Raw genomic sequence first — 5,851 nt, 5'->3', positions numbered from 1 at the left:
AGTAGAAGTAGGGGTTTTAAGTATTTCTAAACAGATAACAATTTTCAGTAGTAATTATCTCTGTTATTGATCTAACAAAATTTCAGCAGTATTTTAAAGTAGCAGAAGGTATTTTCTAACATTATTCTAAGCAACAATTTTCAGCTTTCAGCCCCCAATATTCTACAATTCTCAGCAGTATATTCAAATTCAGTGTATCTAACCCAATTAGGCAGAGCTCCAAGATCTAACAATTCAGCCAATGATCTAAACAATTCAGACAGTATCTAACAATTATCAGTAGTACAATTCATAGTATCTTAACATTTCAGTAGTATCTACAATGTCATCTAAGTTATCTAACAATTGCGATATTACATTCGTAGTATCTACAACAGTTCTACATATTCAGCAGATCGATTAGAGTATTAACATTCGTAGTAACATTCTCGAGTAATATCTAACAATTCAGTAGTTAAAATCTAAACATTTCAGTTTACATATAGAATAGTATTATAACAAGTTGTAAAGTTAGTATCTAACATTCATAGATACAATCAGTAATATTCTAACATTTCCAGTAGTATATCTAACAATTCAGCTAAGTATCTAACAATTCAGCAGTATCTAACAATTCGAGTAGTACATTCAGAGTATCTAACAATTCAGCAAACGTATCTAACAATTCAGTGATCAGTATTCTAACAATTCAGCAATATTCTAACAATCAGTAGTATCTAACAATTCAGTAGAATCAGTAGTATCTAACATTCAGAGTATCTAACAATTCAGAAAGTATTCTAACAATTCAGAAGTATCTAACATTATTCAGAGTATCTAACAATTCAGCAATATCTAACAATTCAGCAGTATTACTAACAATTCAGTAGTATCTAACAATTCAGTAGTATCTAACAATTCAGCAGTATCTAACAATTCAGCAGATATCTACATATTCAGCAATATCTAACAATCAGCAGTACGTAATACAGTTCTAACAATTCAGTAGTATCTACATTAGTAGTATCTAACAATTCAGTAGTTATATCTAACAATTTCCAGTTAGTATCTAACAATTCAGTAGATTATCTAACAATTCAGTAGTATCTAACATTCAGCAGTATTCTAACATTCAGCAGTATCTAACAATTCAGCAGTATATCTAACAATTCAGCAGTATCTAACAATTCAGCAATATTCAACAATTCAGTAGTATCTAACAATTCAGTAGTATCTAACAATTTCAGCATAGTATCTATTAACAATTCAGCAGGTATCTAACAATTCTAGCAGTAATCTAAACAATTTCAGTAGTATTCATTCTAACATTTCAGTAATATCTAACATTTCAGTTAGTATCTAACAATTCAGTAGTATCTAACAATTCAGGTGGAATACCAGGTGAAGTCATATTATTGTAACACACCAACCTTGTGTCTCTGTCTCTCTTTCAGCAGGAGTGCTCACATGGTGACATTGTACAGCAAGATCCAGGGGCAACCACTAATGTCCTACCTGACGTTACATTGGTGAGTCTGTATGTGAGTTTGAGTTTGTTTCAGACTGATTGAAATCATAGTCAGGTTTTATGATGTGCAGGATTATAACTAAATGCTAATGTTTTTGAYCAATGCATTTTAAAGGTGAGGCGTGACACTCTCTCCATGAAAAAAACGACATTTGGTGACCTTCATCAGACAGACTTTAGTTTGTAAAAMAATTCTGTACAATGTCCCTTTTTGTTTCTAGAATGAAGTGCAGTCTACAGCTGAGTTTCCTCCCTTCTTCAAGCCTCCTCATCCCCCTGGACCCGAACAGACCCAGCCCAGACATCCGAGGGACAGGGAGAGGGAGCAGTCCAAGAGCCTCTTATCCAGACACTCCCAATCTGGCCTGGTCTTTACTGCCCCTACCAGGCTGCACCAGGAATGTCACCACAAACACCTTAAAGCCTTCCAAAGCTTCTCCAACCACCAAACTTCCACCTCCCCTAGCTCTGACGTCCATCACACCTGTCCCAACCCTGGACATCATAATAGCTCCAGCCCTGGCCATCATAACAGCTCCAAACATGGCCATCATAACAGCTCCAAACCTGGCCATCATAACAGCTCCAACCCTGGCCATCATACCACCCCCAACCCTGGCCATCATACCACCCCCAACCCTGGCACTGGCCATAGTGTCTATCCAAGCTCTGGCAATGACACATCCATGAACTCTCTTCACCACACCTGCCAAAACTCCCTCCACATCTCCACAACTACCTCCTCCGACCACCACACCCACCAAACACACCACGGCTGCTCCAGCTCCGGCCACCATTCCTGCCCTGGCTCCCTTCATCCCAAGCCCTCTTGTCCTCAGAACAAGGACAAATTCATCAAGCTTCCCATCTTCAGATCCTGCTCCCATGAGAAGCCTGCTACCTCCCCTGGTCCCTCCCCATGTCTCTCTCCCTGTCTCTCTCCCTGTCCCTCCCCTGGTCCCTCCCCATGTCTGTCCCCCTTTCCCTCCCCCTGTCCTTCACCCTGTCCCTCTTTCTCTGTGCTGGGACCTCCCCCGTGTAGTCCAGACAGGCCCTGCTCCCCCTGCTCTCCCTCCCTCAGCCAGGGGCGTTTGTTTGTCATGGCCGACGCACACAGACTGACTGCTGAGGTCAGGCCCGAGCCCCAGCAGAGAGGTAAAGATCAATGTGTGTGTGTGTATCTGTGTACTTGTGCCTGTGTGTGTCTGTGTGCTTGCCTGTGAGTATGGCTTTACATGCATGTATATATAATCAAATCTACTTTCCTTTATGTATCCAGGCACCACATTGTCCCAGCTGTCAGACAGTGGTCAGACTCTGAGTGAGGACAGTGGGGTGGACATTGCTGAGGCACGAGGGCTCAGTAAAGACAGCAGTCCTTGGCCAACTAAGAACCAGGCCAGCCAGGCCACACAAGGGCCGCAGGGGGCCCAGGGGTCTGCAGTACTGGCATCCAAACAGGTGAGGCCCACCAAGGGACCATATCACAACAGAAACAACATGGATGAGTCTCAAATGGAATCCTATTCCCTTTATACTGTAGTCCACTACTTTTGACCAGGGCTTTTAGGGCCCTGGTCAAAAGTAGTGCACTACACAGGGAATAGSGTGCAATTTGGGACGCATGCCATGACATTCATAAATCTCTGAGTTTCAGGACACTCTGTTTTGCCTTTTAACAAATTCATGGTTTGCCCCACTTGGTAACACTGAGAAAAATAGTAAACGCATATATTATTACAGAACATTCAATGCCGTCGATTAGGCTTAGTGTTTAGCTTGCTTCTATGTATTTTAGTCCTCATTCTATGCCATTATTCCAACTCTTCTATTCTATGTCCTTATTCTATGTATTTTTTCTATGTCCTTATTCTGTCTTTATTCTATTTCCTTATTACATGTCTTATTCTATGTCTTTATTCTATTTCCTTATACATGTTCTGTGATTTCTATTCTTATTTATTTATTCTAGTGTCTTTATTCTATGTCCTTATTCTGTCTTTATTCTATTTCCTTTTACATGTCTTTATCTATGTCTTTATTCTATTCCTTATTCTGTCTTTATTCTAGTTCTATTAAGTTCTTATTTATGTCGTTTATTTGATTCTTTATTCTATTTCTTATTCCTATGTCTTATTTTATTCTTATGTATTATATGTCCTATTCTGATGTCTTTATTACTATGTCCTTATTCTATGTCTTTATTCTAGTCCTTATTCTAGTCCGTTTTCTATCTTATTCTTGTCTTATTCTATGTCCTTATTACATGTACTTATTCTATGTCTTTCTTCTATTCCTTCATTCTGTCCTCATTCTGTCCTTATTCTGTCTTTATTCTATGTCTTATTCTATGTCCTTATTCTTATGTCTTTATTCTATGTCCTTTATTCTGTCTTTATTCTAGTCTTTCTATGTCTTATTACATTACTTATTCTATGGCTTTATTTTCTATGTCTTTATTCTATGTCCTTATTCTATGTCTTGTTCTGTTCTTTATTCATTTGCTAATTAAATTTGTCCTTATTCTATTCCTGGTTCTATGTCCTTATTATGTCTATTCTATGTCTTTATTTTATTGTCCTATTCTATTTCCTATTTAGGTCTTTATTCTAGGTCCTATTTTTATGTCTATTCTATTGTCCTTATTCTATGTCCGTATTCTATGTCCTTATTTTATATTCTTCATTCTATGTCCTTATTTATGTCCTTATTCTAGCTCTTTATTCTAGGTCCTTATTTATGTCCTTATTCTTATGTCTCTTATTCTATTCTTATTACATTTCTTATTCTATATCTTTATTCTATGTCCTATTCTATGTCTTTATTCTATGTCCTTATTCTATTGTCTTTATTCTATGTCCTTATCTATGTCCTTTTTCTATGTCCTTATTCTGTCTTTATTACATGTCCTTATTCTATGTCTTTATTCTATGTCCTTAATTCTATGTCCTTTTTCTATGTCCTTATTCTGTCTTTATTCTATGTCATATCTATGTCTTTTATCTTTATGTCCGTATTCTATGTCCTTATTCTATTCTTATTATTCTATTCCTTATTCTATGTCTTATTCTATGTCCTTATTCTATTGTCCTTTATTCTATATCTTCTATTTATATGTCCTTTATCATGTCCTTTATTCTATATCTTTTATTATATGTCCTTTATTCTATGTCCTTATTCTATGTCCTTATTCTATGTCATTTTCTGGTCTGTTTCTAGGTCCTTATTCTATGTCCTTATTCTGTGTCCTTATTTAGGTCTTTATTCTATGTCCTTATTCTATGTCATTGTTCTGTCTTTATTCATTGTGCTATTAAATGTCCTTATTCTATGTCCTGTTCTATGTCCTTATTATGTCCTTATTCTATGTCTTATTCTATGTCCTTATTCTAGCTCTTATTCTATGTCTTTATTCTAGGTTCCTTATTTATGTCCTTATTCTATGTCCTTATTCTATGCTCTTATTCTATGTCTTATTCTATGGTCCTTATTTTAGTCCTTATTCATGTCCTTATTCTATGTCCTTATTCTAGGTTTTATTCTAGTTCCTTATTTATGTCCTTATTCTATGTCCTTATTCTATGTCCTTATTTCTATGTCTTATTACATGTCCTTATTCTATTCTTTATTCTTATGTCCTTATTACCTTTGTCTTTTTCCTATGTCGCTTATTCTGTCTTTTATTCTATGTCCTTATTCTATGTCCCTTTGATTTTATGTCGTATTCTATGTCCTTCTATTCATATGTCTAGTTTCTATGTCCTTATTCTGATGTCCTTATTCTATATCTTTATTATTTGTCCTTATTCTATGCCTTTTCTATTCCTTATTCTATGTCCTTTTTCTGGGGTCTGTTTTCTAGGTCCTTTTCTATATCTTTATTATATGTCCTTATTCTATGTCCTTATTCTGTGTCCTTATCTAGGTCTTTATTCTTGTCCTTATTCTATTGTCTTATTATTGTCCTATCTATGTCATTGTTCTGTCTTTATTCATTGTGCTTATTAAATGTCCTTATTCTATTGGTCCTGTTCTATTTTCCTTATTCTGTCCTATTCTACGTCCTTATTCTATATCTTCATTTCTATGTCCTTATCTATTGTCCTTATTCTATGTCCTTATTCTGTGTCCTTATTCTATGTCTTTATTCTATGTTCTTATTCTAGGTCTTCTATTCTTAGGTCCTGATATTCTAAGGCTCGCTTACAGGCTTATTATGAGAGATCTTATTCTCATGTCGCTGTATGTAGTTAATGTCTGTAGTAATGTCGTTAGTGTCGTGGAATCTGAGTAGCTACGGAGGAACGTAGGGAAGTGTACATGAGGTGAAGTGCCGTAGAAGAA

General features: G+C 36.1%; 1 pseudogene; it reads left to right on the top strand.

Moving 5' to 3' along the window:
* LOC111957581 (whirlin-like) overlaps nt 1-5,851 on the top strand; it is a 125,627-nt pseudogene that overhangs the window by 105,668 nt on the left and 14,108 nt on the right.

This window comes from Salvelinus sp. IW2-2015, linkage group LG33 (assembly GCF_002910315.2).
Source record: "Salvelinus sp. IW2-2015 linkage group LG33, ASM291031v2, whole genome shotgun sequence".
Classification (NCBI taxonomy): Eukaryota; Metazoa; Chordata; class Actinopteri; order Salmoniformes; family Salmonidae; genus Salvelinus; species Salvelinus sp. IW2-2015.
The sequence above is the reverse complement of the archived record's forward strand: the minus strand, read 5'-3'. Positions and strand labels throughout refer to the sequence as shown.